This window comes from Macrotis lagotis, chromosome 8 (assembly GCF_037893015.1).
Source record: "Macrotis lagotis isolate mMagLag1 chromosome 8, bilby.v1.9.chrom.fasta, whole genome shotgun sequence".
Classification (NCBI taxonomy): domain Eukaryota; kingdom Metazoa; phylum Chordata; class Mammalia; order Peramelemorphia; family Peramelidae; genus Macrotis; species Macrotis lagotis.
In genome coordinates this window covers 37,210,126-37,224,419 of record NC_133665.1, presented here as the reverse complement: position 1 = coordinate 37,224,419, position 14,294 = coordinate 37,210,126, and the positions used below count along the sequence as shown (strand labels likewise).

The 14,294-nt window shown below is 35.2% G+C and overlaps 1 pseudogene; it reads right to left on the bottom strand.

Moving 5' to 3' along the window:
• Positions 1–7,106: 7,106 nt before the first annotated feature.
• Positions 7,107–13,821, bottom strand: LOC141496427 (small ribosomal subunit protein uS13-like; annotated as a pseudogene).
• Positions 13,822–14,294: the final 473 nt, after the last annotated feature.

The following is a 14,294-nucleotide window of genomic DNA, read 5'->3' as shown; positions in this document are numbered from 1 at the left end:
AAAAATGCAATGAACAAATGGTTCAAAGGGGCATGAAGAGTCAGACATGACCAAACAGCAGCAATAAGCATCTGAGGTGCTATAGGGTATGCTCAGAAATTTTTCTCCATTTACAGTTGGAGTTATTCTGAGGTCTACCACCAACTTTTCCCCACACCTGTCCTACATCTCAGTCAACTTGTCTCATTCATTACTCATTAATATCCCTTTTTAACTGGGACTGTGGAAGATTGCAGGAGGATGGCAGCATATTATGACTGAGAGTAACTCAGTTTCCCCACAGACATCCTGGTAAAGTTATAAAATGGCAGAAAAACAAATAAAATAGAAAAACAAAGCAAATAGGCTATAAACTCCTCTCTTCTAGAACTACACAAAAAACTGAAAAAATTCTGTGGAAGCCCTGATTGCTGACAAACCATTTCAATGAGGTAAAGGACAAAGCAGTCAATCCCACAGTAGAGGAACCGGCCAAGACCACTTCCAGGAAGTCTTATACTAGACCCAGAAAAGAGGTAGTCTATATTTAGTGAAACATTCTGGCCTAAACTGCAAATGGAGACAAGAACTAGACAAATCCTACATAATGTGAGGCCTGTTTTGAGCTACCAAACTCAATAATGAACAGGACCTAATCACCCAATTCAGGAATATGAAAGTGAAGTTTGAAACAAATATAAATCCTTACTTCAGAAATTGAGATTGGAGATATCACTATATAAGAAAAGAAGGTCAAACACAATAAAGCAATACCCTAGAATTTTAGAAACTCAAGGATTAAACCCCCCAAAAAAGTTAAAACCCATAATTTCCCAGCCAAAAGGACAGAAAATATATCTAGAAAAAAATGAAACAGTATTAAGTGGAATAGCTAAGCAAGGAGAATTGATACCTTAAAACAGACAAAAGTACAACATGGGCGAGCTATATAAGGAACTGATTCAAGTATGAAAGAACCCATTCCCTTTCCCAACAGATAATAAACAAATGACTTAGATGGGCTTTTCTGAAAGGAAGAAATCTAAGCTAATATAAAGAATTCTGGGGTTCTTCTTCAATATATTAAAAATGACCATTTTTTGGAGAGGCTGCAGAGAAAGAGCTTCATCAATTTTCTATTGGTGAAGCAGTGCATTGTTCCAAAGTGATTTAGAAATAGATCCAAAAGGCACTTAATTGTGTGCTGACACAGCTATAACACTACCAAGCCTATAATCCAAAGAGATCAAAGAAAGAGGACAAAAGTATTTACAGTAGGTTACTGGGATGATGCCTAAAAGACCTATGATGAATTATGTTATTCTACAAGAGAGATCATGGATATGAGACATTGAAAAAGGCATGCCTTTTTTATTAAAGTCCACTGTTTGGGTCACTGTTTGGATACATTTTGCTTGATTATAATTATTTGTTACAAGATCTCTGTTTTTCTTTTCTTTTTAGTGAGTCAGAGAATCTGAGGGGGGCAAGGAGGATAAAGACAATAAAAAGTAAAGAAAGAAAATAGTGTCAAAGTTTTCTTTTTTAAATGGGTAAAAATAAATAGAAGGAAAAATAAATCTAGATAAGTAGGATAACTTTGAAGTCTACTAGTTGATGTTAAATACTTTAAGAAAAGCATTATAAGGAGTCCATTAAAAAAGACACACATAGACACACACACACACACACACACACACACACACACACAAACAAACACAGAGTACTTTTAATGATAACAAAGAATTAGAAACAAATTAGATACCCCTTCATTAGGAAAGGACTAAATAAATTGTACGTGAATGTAATAGAATTATGCTGTGGTGTAGGAAATGATGAATGTAATGAATCTAGAGAAATATGCAAAATCTACATGACCTGATGCAGAGTGAAGTAAGCAAAGTAAAAAAAAAAATCATAGCAACTATATACATTTATACAGAGCCTATCGTATGCTAAGTGCTTTACAAATATTTCATTTGGTGGAAATGGAAAGAACAATCACAACTCAAACTCACTGAAAATTACAAAGAAAAAGAAGATATAAGAAAGTACCCTTTGCAAAAGTGGGAGACTTATAAATGTTGTTTATCATATACATTTTAAACTTTTTTGAAATGTTTATCAATCATGCTGATTTTAATCCTTTCTTCCTTTTAAAAATAAGTATATATTGGGGAAGAGATGGCATACAGTGGGAAACTGATGATGTGAAAAACAAACATTTTTAAACATAAAAGCAAATTGTATATAATAGAGATATAGAGTTTCATGCACAACTCTTTTTCATATCAGATATATATGCACATATAAATATATATACACACATACATATAAATGCATTTATATGGAAATAGCTATTCCGTTTAATGTTTGTTAGATTAAAGATAAAAATTAATTTAAAAATACTTTTGATTTAGACACTAGATATCCTCCACCACCATGGTGAACACCTTTAGTGTGTTTCATTTCCTTGCTTCTTGCTTTTTCTGATGTTTATGTCTATAATATCAGTGGACGTGTCTTTTACTAAATCGGGGGCGATTTTGATTTATAGTTAGAGATCTCTTAATGGAAAAAGCTTTATGGTGTATTTTTCCCCTACTGAATTAAGTCCTTTTTCATTCAACACAAATGAGAGTCACATAGAGAATCTTATATTCTCTACGTTTTCGAGGGGACAGAACACATACATTTCAATGAGATTCAAGACACTCCAAAATATTGAAATAAGAAGTGTATTTAAAACATCTAAGGAAGTTGTATAAATGATATATGCATTTCTATCCTGTATTTAAGACCCAATACAGATCTGTGAACAGATTCGAAATGATGTGTAATTCAAGTGATACATTACAATCAAAATTCCATCCATCCATATTTAGAAAAGAAGGTAGGATCAACTCGGACTAGATGAGTCATTTGCCTTAGAGAGTCACAAAATCACACAGTCCAAGATTGTTCCCCTGTCCCACTTTTTCCTTATAGCCTAAATTAATTTGAAGATCTTGTCATTAAAGCACTTAACTTAGCTAACACAGCTGGGCTTACTGCTTTCAGAAGAAACCTGGGAAGGGAATTGATATTTTTTGGTAGAATTCTAGAATGAATTATTAAATGTGTGGTTTATGAGCAATAATAAAAGGAAGTATCGATCACCAGGAACCAACCTGGGTGCAATAAAGTAAAAATCTTGTCAAAATAGCTTTCTTACTTTACTAGATTTGCACATCATAGGAATGCCATACACACACATGTGTATTCACACACATATCCTTATCCACACACATAATTTTAAATCACATTTATAGAGTTCAAAACAAGGAAGGCGTAATCCCATTCTTCTCTATATTGACTGGATCATCTATACAGAGTTGTGCTTATTTAGTTCTGGTTGCCATATTTGAAGAAAGACATTGGCAGAATTGAACTCATCTAGTGGAGGATAGCCAGGATGCTGAAGGTACTCAAAATTAAGACTTCTGGTTGATAGTTGAAGAAACTCAGAATGTTTAGCCTTAAGAAAAATGACACTGCAGGGAGGGGGTATCTGATGGTTATCTTATAATATGAGGTAGACTCTGAAGATAGAATAGCTGTGAATAAGAGTCAATTCGAGGTTTACAGCTGCCTATAGTTGTTCACTACCCCCTGGCTATAAAGGATCACTCAGGTGCTTCTTTTGACACAGGTAAATTGGGGAAGCTGCATGACTGGGAAAGTAGCCCCTGGCTGTTTGTGTTGGAACAGGAAGCAGTTGTTGAGTGCCTCAGGAGGATGGGAGTATGCTATTAATGAAAAGAAGGTCACAGTAGCTAGAGGCTGTGATGAGTGAAAGAGTGGTTAGACTGTGGAAGCTGAGACAGAGACAGAGACTGAGAAAAAGGAAAGGGGGCTTGGGGAGAAGGAGGAAGATTAGAGAAGGAGGGAGAGGAAGAGGAGGAGGTGATTTTGCAGTTCATTATAGTCATGTTAGGATTTGAGTGTTGACATTTTTTCAGTGTTCAGGTACATGTCTGGGGCAATTTGTGAATTACTTTGGATTTAGATCCCTAGAAAATTTGTGAGAAGAGAATGTGAAGGATCAGGGCAGCACACTCCCCAAGGATGTGGTTCTAGGCAGCAGTTTGAATGTGAGCTGGTCCTATTGACATTCTCATGGAGGATAGTTACCAATATTTAGGAATTCTTTCTCCCTTACTTGCCTAGAATATTTAGCCACCTTTCCTCCACTTCTTGGAATCCCTGGTTTTCTTCAAAACTTATCTCAAACTCAACCAACCCTCCACATGGAGTCTTTCTTTCCTGATCTTTTCTCCCTATGTTAGTGACTTCCCTTTTCAAACTATCTGGAAACACACATACAAACACACACACACAAACATATTGCATATATTCATATGTACATAATATCTTCTCTCTTAGAATCTAGTAAGCTACTTGAGAAAAGGAACTATTCCACTTGAATCTTATCTCCATCTTTTTTGCCAAATCCAAGTGAAAGTACATCATTAATACATACTTATTGATTGATTTGGTCAGGTTTATGAGAATTTTAGGTGAACAATTAAGGGTGCCCCAAATAGCAATGGCTAAAGTTTGAGAGCAGAAAGATACCTTGAAGACAGTCTTTCATGTTTCCTCAGTTTCCATAGTTTCACAGAATCAAGTCATTGCTTTCCCATCTGTTTCATGGGATACATTGTTTTTGGGATGGTGCCAACTCATGTTCAGCAGATGCAAGCGAGTGGGCAGGTTTCCAATAAAGGTATATATGGCAGCACTACTTTGAAATTAGTGGAAATGGAATGGAATCCAGGAAAATTGCCTGGTGTTTAACAGAGAATTCAGAACTATGTTCAAACATACACTTTAGACACAGGTCATTTTTGTGTAAATGAGGAGTATCAGTCTTTGGCTAAATATTTAGTGCATGCTTATTTTGGTACTATCTTTATCTCAGGCATATAAAATAAGGCCTCCAAATAACAGCCATCAAAACACCAGTCCTGCATTGAAGGAGCTTGAGATAGGCAGGTGGTGAGGTCCCTTTAGGAGTACCTGAAGGAGTTAACAAATTTGAGAGCTATTTTTCATTAAGAAGAAGTTTTGAATGAAATATTGAAGGGAGGTTTGAGTGATGAACTTCAAAATTGCCTTGTAGGTCTATGGTATTTGTGCTGGTACATGAAGCAGTTGCATAGTGTCTCTGGAGGAGGGGTAGTCTGCAAGCAGTTCCCTGACAGTTTGGCTGATTGATAGGCATACTTGTCCAGTTGGATAATAGATGGAAATACTGCAGGAGAAAGTGAGCACATATGACACAAAAAAGTGGTAGAGGGGTTAATCGTTGACCAGGCAAGCTAGAGTAGAGGCTCGTGTAGCTAGAGATGAGAAAGCACGGGCAGGGATATGAACTGAAGAATCTTAAGGTCATAGCTATTGTTCCTGATGTGGATCCCAGGGCCATCTCACTGAATTCTGGGTTGATGGTGGAAGGTAAGAATCTATGAAAATGTAATGGGGCAAATGGTCTTGAAAGTTCAAACAAAGATCTGATATCCTTGGGACACAACCATTTTTTGAAATGGGTGACACTTGGCTCATTGTTGCAGGCAGCACCAATCATCTCTCCAAAACTCGTCACTCATCCTCTGGAACAGAACTGGAAGTGCCAGGACTAAGATATATTCCCCTGGAAAGAGAAAAGCCTAGAGTCATTAAAGGGGAAGGCCATTTTTCAAGTTGGTTGGGAAAGAAAAAAAGCATTATAATACTACTGAACCCAGGGCAGAAAAGGAGCAAGCTGTACCTCTGAATGTTAACTAATCCCCATTGATTTTGGCTGAAGGGAAAGACCAAGAAAAGAGAAGGACTGCAGAAGGGATAGGAAGGAAAGAAATAGAAAGAATGAAGCCGGGATGGTCAGGGGTAGCAGCAGCAAGAGAAAATGGAAACAGACTCAGAGAAAATAGAAGGAAAAGTAGAGAAAAGAAAATGATAAAAGACTGAAAAATCAAGTATATGATGGGACAAAATAATTAGAACTTTTGAATGTCAGAAACATTTAATTAGAATGCAATGTTCCTTAAACTACACAAATCTCACAACAAGGAAAGTGGCAACTGTTTTCCCTAGGTCCGGTTGAAAGAATACTGGATCAGGAGTCAAAAGAACTGGGTGAAAACCCTACGTTTTTCATTTAGGCATGCAGCCTATGCGCCCTTAAGCATGTAATGTTTCCTCATTCGTAAAGTAATGGGAGGACCTCTAAGGTCTCTTCTAACTTTCAATCTGTTCTCCTGTGAATTCTCCTCCCCTTTTTCCAATTATTCAGAGAAGGAAGAGAGAGAATCTTGTTTACTGACCAGCTAAATAGGCAAAAGGTTATGTACAGAAAGTGAAGAAAGTTTACTGGTGCTTATATTTGATCAAAAAACTAGAATGGAGCACTAAGGTGTCATTTTTTTCTTCCTTTTTAAAAATATTTTTAAAATTTATCTCGTTGAATATTTCTCAATTGCATTAATTTTTTAGCATTCTTTTTAAAAAAAATGTGCTTTGAATTCATTCGTTCCTTCACACCTGCTGCTTCCCCTTTTTGAGAGGTTAAGCATTTTTATATTAATTATACATGCAAGGCAGGTAAGTGGCACAGTGGACAGTGCACAGATCCTGGAGTCAGGAGGACCTGAGTTCAACTGTGACCTTAATAATTACTTAGCTTTGTGACCTTGGGCAAATTATTTAGCTCTATAGCCTCGCAAAAATATAAAATAAAATCAATTATTCAAAGTCATGCAAAACTTGCTTCCACACTAGCCATGTTGCAAAAAAAAAGACAGATTTAAAAAAATAAAATTAAAGGTTAAAAAATATTCTTCAAAATGCATTTAGAGTTCATCAGTTCTTTCTCTAGAGTTAGACAGCATTTTCATTATGGGTCCTTCAGAATTTTCTTGGATCATTGTCTTGATCAGAGTTGCTAAGAGTTTCACAGCTGATCATCAATACAATATTGCTGCCATTGTGTATAATATTTTCCTTGTTTTTCTCACTTCATTTTGCTTGAGTTTATGTCTTTTTTATATAAACTTTTTATTAATAGACAAGGCCAGTGAAGATGCTTATCTCTTTTTGGAAACACCTACAATGCATCCGACACCTGCAAACTGTCTTCTTGGTGTGCCAGCCTTAGACTCAGAGACCCCAGAAGTTCCTAAGCCCATGATGTGCTCAATTCTTCTTCAATCACTCTAGATCCTCACACAGCTTATTGTCCAGACTTTTGATCAGAACCTGGCTATGTTTTTCATCTTTTTCTTCCTTCTGCCTGTTAAAGAACTAGTCTGGAATTCTGTATTGATGTGGATTCTCCATGATGGTGATCACTCACTCCAGCTCCCCCTCATCTTCAGTGAGCTCACCAGGCCTCTTGGTGATGTCAGTGTCCTTTCCTCAGTATTACATGAGCATATCTTTGACCTCCACCCTTGATGGCTGTGATGGCAAAAACTATTTTCTGTTGTCCATCAATGTTAGTGTTAACAATTCTCAAAATCTACTGGAATTTCTAGGGGATTACAAGAGACAAGGCTGCAATGGTGGTGAGAGAACCTTCTCTGAAAGATATATAAGTTTTCTAAGTTTTTCTCAAACCATCCTGCTTGTCATTTATTATAGCACAATAGTAGTATTCCCACAATGATAGACCACAATTTGTTCAGCTATTCCCCAATTGATGAGCGATCTTTTTATAATTCTTTACTACTAGAAATATTTTTGTAGAAATAGATCCTTTCTTCTTTTCTTTGAAAATCTTTGGGATATTAGTAGTAGTATATTACTGGATCAAAGTATATGTAGTTTTACAGTGCTTTAGATCTAGTTTCAGATTGTTCTCCAGAATGGTTGGACTAGTTCACAGCTCTATCAATAATGAATATTTTTCTGTATCTCCTCTAGCATTTATCGCTTTTCTTCTCTGTCATTTTAGCCAATCTGATGGTGTGAGGTGGAATCTCAAGGTTAATTTACATTTCTCTAATCAGTAATGATTTAGAGTATTCTTATATGACTGCTGATATCTTTGATTCTTCCTCTGGAAACTGTCTTGTTCATATAATTTGAACATTTTTCAGTTGGAGAATGGCTCTTATTGTTTGTATATTTTATTCAGTTCCCTGATTAACTTGATGCAATTTCCTCCTTTTTCCTTTTGATATCACCTTTTATGTGTAAAAAATTTATTAAATTTTGCTCTTATTGGTATATATATGATCAATATCTTCCTAATTTTTCAATTTTCCCAGAGATTTTTGTCAAATTATGAGTTCTTATCCTAAAATTTTGAAACTTTGGATTTATCAGACAATAGATTGATTTGATAATTTACTGCTATGTTTTGGGTTCCACCACTCTATTTCTTAATAAGTACAGATAATTTTCATGATTACCACTTTGTAATATAGCTTGAAATTTGGTTACTCTCAGGTTACCTTCCTTCACATTATTTTTCCATTGATTCCTTTGATATTCTTGATCTTTTGTTATTCTAGATGAATTTTATTATTTTTTTTCCTAGTTTTATCAAACAATTTTTGGATACTTTGGTATGTAACAGAATAAGTAGATTAATTTTGATATAATTGTACTTTTTATTTTACTGACTTGGTCTTCCCAGGAACAATTAATATTTTCAACTTTTATATCATATTTTAGATATTACATTTAAATCTTTAGTTTTTTTGTTTGAAATTTATTTTGCAATTGTATTCATGTTGTCCTTTGGTTTGTATTGTCAGGTTAGCACCCAAGTATATTATATTGTCATTAGTTAATTTGAATGGAATTTAATCTGTATTTTCCTGCTGAGTTTTGTTGGTGGTATATAGAAATTTGGATAACTTATGTTGGTTCATGCTATATTGTGTATTATTGCAAAAGTTGTTTCAACTTGTTTTTTTTAATTATTGAGTTCTCTAAGTTTACCATCATATTCTCTGCAAAGAATGATAGTTATATTTCGTTTTTGCCTATTTGTATTTTGTCAACTTCTTTTTCTTGTTGCATTGCTATAGCTAGCATTTCTAGCACAATATTGAATAATAGTGGTGATAATGGACATCCTTGCTTCTCCTCTGATCTTATCAAGAAGGCTTCAAGTTTATTCTTGATATAGATAATGCTATATATATATATATATATATATATATATAATATAAATTTAGATAGATATTACTTATCATGTTAAAGTTTAAGTAAAGACTTCATTTATTCCTATGCTTTATAGTTTTAATAGGAATGGATAATGTACTTGTCAAAAACGTTTTCCTGCATCTTTTCATATAATCGTATGCATTTTTTTGGTTCTGTTACTGATGGTGATAATTTCCCCCTCCACTATAAAAGGTCCTCCTTATGAACCTCTTTAAATGAGATAATTATTCTCCTTTCTGCTTTTCCCTTTGCTTTTCTTCCTGTGCATCCCTCTTTCTTACCCTTTCCTTTGTACATCATCCCAACATAATTAACTCACTCCTATATTCTCTTCTCATGTAGAATCCATCTACACTGTCCTAATAATGATAAATTTATTAGACATTTATAGGTATCATTTTTCTATAGAGAAATATAAAGTTTAATTTGACTAATTCTGTTATGATTTCTCTTTCAAGTCTATCTTTTTGTGCTTTTCTTGAGTCTTTAGTTGAAAATTAAATTTTGTATTCAGCTCTATTATTTTCATTAGAAATACTTGAAAGCTCTCTATTTCATTAACTATTACTGCCCCCCCCAATAATTTTACTCAATTTTGCTGTATTGAACCTTCTTGCTTGTAATCTTAGGTCTTTTGCCTTCCATAATATTATATTCCAACACCCCCCCCTTTGATATGGTAGCTACTAAATCTTGTGTGATTTTGACTGTGACTCCACAGTATTTGAATGGTTTCTTTATAGTTGCTTGAATAATTTTTGCTTTGATCAGGGAGTTCTGGAATTTGGCTATAATATTCCTGAGAGTTTTCAGTTTGTTATCTCTTTCAAATGATGATCAATAGTTTCTATCAACTTCTATTTTGTCTTCTGGCTCTTGAATATCGGGGCAGTTTTCATTGATAATTTTTTTGAAATATGATGACAGCTCTTTCTTTGATTGTGGCTTTCAAATTGAATAATAATTCTTTTTTTTTTGCAAGGCAATGGGATTAAGTGGCTTGCCCAAGACCACACGGCTAGGTAATTATTAAGTGTGTGAGGCCAGATTTGAACTCAGGTACTCCTGACTCCAAGGCCGGTGCTCTATCCACTGAGCCACCTAGCCGCTCCTTGAATAATAATTCTTAAAATTATCCTATCTATTTTTATGTCAGTTATTGTTTTATTTGGACTATTAAAATTATTTTTACTATCTCATAAAGTCATTGGCTTCCATTTGCATAATTCTAATTTTTAGTGTATTTTTTCCTTCAGTGAACTTTTGTAAGTCACTTTCATTTGACCAGCTATTTTTAAGGTAATTTCTTTGGTGTTTTTGTATTTCTTTACCAAGTGCTTAATTATTTTTTCATAATTTTCTTCCTTAATTTTCATTTCTCTACCTATTTTTTCCTGTGACACTCATATTTGACTTTGCAAAGCATTTTTGGGGGTATTCATATTGGGCTTGTATCCAATTCACATTTTTCTTGGAGTCTTGGCTTGTAGTTGTTTTGACTTTCTAGTCTTCTGAGTTTGTGTTTTGATTTTTTTTCTATTCCCCTAGTAACTTCTTATGGTCAGGCTATTTTATTATTGTTGTTATAGTTTGCCCATTTTGACATCTTTTTCTTCTGTTAAAGTTGAGTTCTGTTACTAGAGCAGATGTGAGGAGGACTACTATCCTAATATTAGGCTTTTTTGCACTACTCTTTTTAGAGGGGTATGGAAGGTTTTAGGGCTTCATGATGGTAATCTGAGGAAAGGTGTGGTCATTACTATACTGGTCTGCATTCTGGTCCTTATTCAGAATGTATGTCTGATCCCTCAGGATTGTAATCAATACTCTTTTTTAATTCCCTTGGGACTGACTATGATATTGCTCAACAGGGATCTTGATTCCTTGAGAGTGGAAATGATACTGCTTCTCAAGGTCCCTGAGTTCCATCAGAATTCCTGTTCCCCTGGGATTAGAAGTGATTCTGTTCCTTAGGGCTTTTACCCAAAAATGCTCCTCTCTCACCTTGAACTGTGACCCAGAAAATTGGTATAGGTAGTGCAACTACCAATGTCCAGATCTGCATCCGGTCCTCACATAGAGGTCTTTGAAATCTCTTTCTGACCATTTACCAGATCCCATTGCTATCTCCAGCTTTCTAGTTCCTGAAACTGCTGTTTCTTCTATTGTCATTGCCTAGTTCCATCATTGATATTATATCAACAAGGGCTCCAAGTTAATCTGCACCCCCATGTCACAGATCTCTTTTTCTGACTTTTCAAGGTGTCATAGTCTGATAGAACGTTTCACCTTGACCTTTTATTGACTCTGCCACTCCAGATTTTGAGGTATTATTTTAAGGTTATATGAAGGAGAATTTTGAGAGAACTCCGCTGCTTCCTTTTCCAACAACTTGGTTCCACACCTGAATAGAACTATCCACCAAAACACCATTATAATATAGATATTTTTGGTATGTACCTGAGTTTTGTAGTGGTATCTGTTGAGAGTGGAATACAGCATATTTGTAGACTATAGCATGGATGAAGAATTGGCATTTTGATTGGACCATTTAAATGTATGGAAAAAGTAGTAATGTGTCATTGGATATGAGATAACCTTGCAATATGTATGAGTTATTAAGAGTATTTTGGGGCATGTTCAAGTTTGATTCCCTTGTAATTAAGGAACAAAGGCTCAATTTGTGGAAGCTTGGATAAAATGGGTACAGAAGCTGAGTAGAGGTTCATTCCTTCAACTGGTACTAAGAATCCTACAAATATGATCCTCCTGATTTTTGTTCCTTCCTATGCAGTGATATCAAGTTAGTGGTGCAAGAGTCTTATCAGATGCTATACAGCTGAATGGGACGATTTTGACCACCTATCAGCTTCCATATTGGAGGGGTGAATGATTACTCTAACTGGGAACACATCACCCAAGAGCTTATGGAATGATTGAGAATGGTGGGCATGTATGAGAGAGTTGGCAACAATTTCAAGAACTATTACATGAAAGGAAAATTAGATTGGTTTTGTGTAGCTTTAGAGGACAGAACTGAATAGTGGAAGATACATGGAGGCAAGTTTTTGTTAAATATAAGGAAGAACCTAGCAGCAATAAGCATTGCTCTTAAATGGATCCACTTTGTAAAATAGGGAGCTATAAAATGGATCTACTTTGTAACATAGGGAGCTCCCCATCCCTGGAAAGGGCCAGAAGCTGTATGATTTCATGGAAAAGATGCCTGAATTGAGCAGAGGTTTTGGATCAGATGACTTCAAATACTTTTCAGAGATTAGCCTTTGCATTTTATAAAAGTACTTTATAGAAGGTTGGAGTTTAATCCCCTTTCAATAATTCAGTAGCTTAAATGTCTTGGCTATACAAAAAATTAGCTAGTTTTCACATAGCAGAGAGAAGATACCTTAGGGAATGTGATACAGCACTTGTTAATGAAACAAAAAGAAAGGGAGTTAGAAAAAGAGAAACTGTGACTCTGGGCATTCAATACCAACAGAGAAATTTGAGTATCTCAAGGAAATAAGATGTGAGGAGGAAGTGATCCCAATAGAAAGATATTGACTTCGAATTTTGTCTTCCGGAATTTTTGCCCAAATTTAGTCATACTGTTGAGATGAGTAATAAGACAGTAAAATCCAGTGAATGACACTAAACCTTGAAGAATTTTTTTTTTGGTGGGGCAACAAAAACTATTTCCTGAGCCTCATATGATCACACAAGTTGAGAAAGTAGAACGAACTTTGGAGATTAGCTAGACTCGTCCCTTCATTTTAAAGATAAGGAAAATTTGAAGTCAGGTTAGATGGACGTTGGGCTGACATAATGAGAATCAACATATAACATAGCAGTCTTATAAAATCAGAAATAATAGAACTGAAAAGGGCCTAAGAGGACATCTGATACAACTCACTTATTTTACAGATGAAGTTGAGGTTCAGAGATGGCAAATAACTTGCTCAAGGTCAAACAGTAAGTTGGTCATCATGGGAAAAAATGGCCAAATTGAGGTTTTTCCCCTTTAATTTGCTGAAGATGTAAGGAAAAAGTGGCATACTTGGAGAGAAAATCCATTTTTACCTTTCATTCAAATTCACAAGGCAGCTTCCTTAAAATTTGGCAGATTGATTGTGTTGGACAAAGACAGAAAAGAGATTTGATTGCAAGAAAGTCCAAAAAACAAACCAAAAAAGCTGAGTATTGGAAATGTGATTTTTTATTATAGGAAGACCTGGGTTCAAATTCCATTACACTAGTTGTTTGCTCATAGGCAAATCATTTATTTTCTGTGGATCTTAGTCTTCTCATATGGAAATTGGAGATGTATATATCTATGGTATATCCCGTGGACAGCTAGGCAGTGAAATTTGCCTGGAGACAGGAAAACTCATCTTCCTGATTTCAAATCAAGGGGAATGGCAGAACTCTCCTGCTTTCACCCACCCAATCTGATGAACTGGAATTTTACAGATAAATATTCACCCTCACCCATTTTATTAATGGACTCTAAGCTAGTTTAGCAAGAAGGGGTTCAATAGAAGCAGTTAGGGGCAGACCCAGCTGCATGGGAAACACCTTAGTCCAAAAATTTGGTGGGGGGAAGAGTCACCTGATCACCCTCATTACGCAAATATGAACTATAATTTGTTTATATATATATATATATATATATATATATATATATATATATATATATATAATTTTAACTATTTAGCTTATAATATTACTATCTTTCTTTTGTCCTTATATTCCTAGAGCTCAGTGCCTATTATACAGTAAACATTTAATTAATGTGTGTCAGTGCAGCTAGGTGGCACACTAGCCTTGGAGTCAGGAGGACCTGAATTCAAATGTGACTTCAGACACTTAATAATTACCTAGCTGTGTGATCTTGGGCAAATCACCAAACCCAATTGCCTTGCAAAAACTAAAAAAAAAAAAATAGTAATTAATGTGTGGCATATAGTAGGCAACCAGTTAGATGGTGTAATAGAAGCAGCATGGGCCCAGAAGTCAGGAAGAACTTGAAGTTCAGATAATAGCTGTGTGACTCTGGGCAAGTCACTCAAACCTGTTTGTCACAATTCTCCATTTAT